Below are 1024 nucleotides of genomic sequence, written 5' to 3' on the forward strand. Positions count from 1 at the left end.
GGGGGGCCCAAATTCCCCCCTTTTTTCCCCCCCTTTTTAAAAGTTAAAAAAAAGGGAAAAATTTTTACCCAAAAAAGGGCCAAAAAACCCCCCCCCAAAAAACCCCCCCCCCAAAAATTTTAAATTCCCTAAATTTTTGGGTTTTTTAACCCAAAACCCCAAAGGGTTTTTAAAAAAAACCCCCTTTTTTTTTTTAAAAAAAAGCCCTTTTTGGTTTTTAAAAAAACCCTTGGGGGGTTTTTTTTTTAAAAAAAAAAACCCCCTTTTTTGGGGGGGGCCTTTTTTTTGGGGGAAAAGGGGTTTTTTTTTTAAAAAAAAACCGACCCCTTTTCCCGGGGGCCCCCCCCCCTTTTTTTTTAAAAAAAAAAAAAAAATTTTGGGCCCCCCCCGGGGGGGGGCCCCCCCCCGGGGGGGAAAAAACCCCCCCCCCCCCCCCTTTGGGGGGGCCCCCTTTTTTTCTTAAAAGGGGGGGCCCCCCCCCCGGGGGGGGGGAAAAAAAAAAAAACCCAAAACCCCCCCCCCTTTTTTGGGGGGGCCAAAGGGAAAAAGGGGGGGGGGAAAAAAAAACCCGGGGGAAAAGGGGCCCCTTTCGGGGGGTTTTCCCCCCCAAAAAAAAAAAATTTTCCCCTTTAAAAAGGTTTTTTTTTAAAGGGTTTGACCCCCGGGAAACCCTTTGGGGGTCCTTTTCCCCCCAAAAAAAAAAAATTTTTCCCCAAACCCCCCCCTTTCCCCCCCAAAAAAACCCCCCCCCCCGGGGGGGAAAAAAAAGGGGGAAAAAAAAAAGGGCCCCCCCCCCAAAATTTAAAAAAAAATTTTTTCCCCCCCCCGGGATTTAAGGGGGAGAGGGCCCAAAATTTAAAATTTTTTTTTAAAAAAAAAAAACCCCCTTTGGGGGGAAAAAAGGGGGAAAAAAAATTTTCCCCCCCCCTTTTTTTCCCCCCCTTAAAAAAAACCCCCAAAAAAAAAAATTTTTGGGTTTTTTAAAAAAAAATTTTTTTTAAAAATTTTTAAAAAAAGGGTTTTT

General features: G+C 44.0%; 1 non-coding gene across 1 annotated transcript; it reads left to right on the plus strand.

The window, feature by feature from the left end:
• The first annotated feature begins 424 nt into the window (after positions 1–424).
• Positions 425–550, plus strand: LOC119594456. Its single transcript, XR_005230625.1, has one exon. It is a non-coding gene; the product is annotated as a small nucleolar RNA SNORA49 (small nucleolar RNA).
• The last annotated feature ends 474 nt before the right edge of the window (positions 551–1024 follow it).

This window comes from Penaeus monodon, chromosome 33, assembly GCF_015228065.2.
Source record: "Penaeus monodon isolate SGIC_2016 chromosome 33, NSTDA_Pmon_1, whole genome shotgun sequence".
NCBI classification, from domain to species: Eukaryota; Metazoa; Arthropoda; class Malacostraca; order Decapoda; family Penaeidae; genus Penaeus; species Penaeus monodon.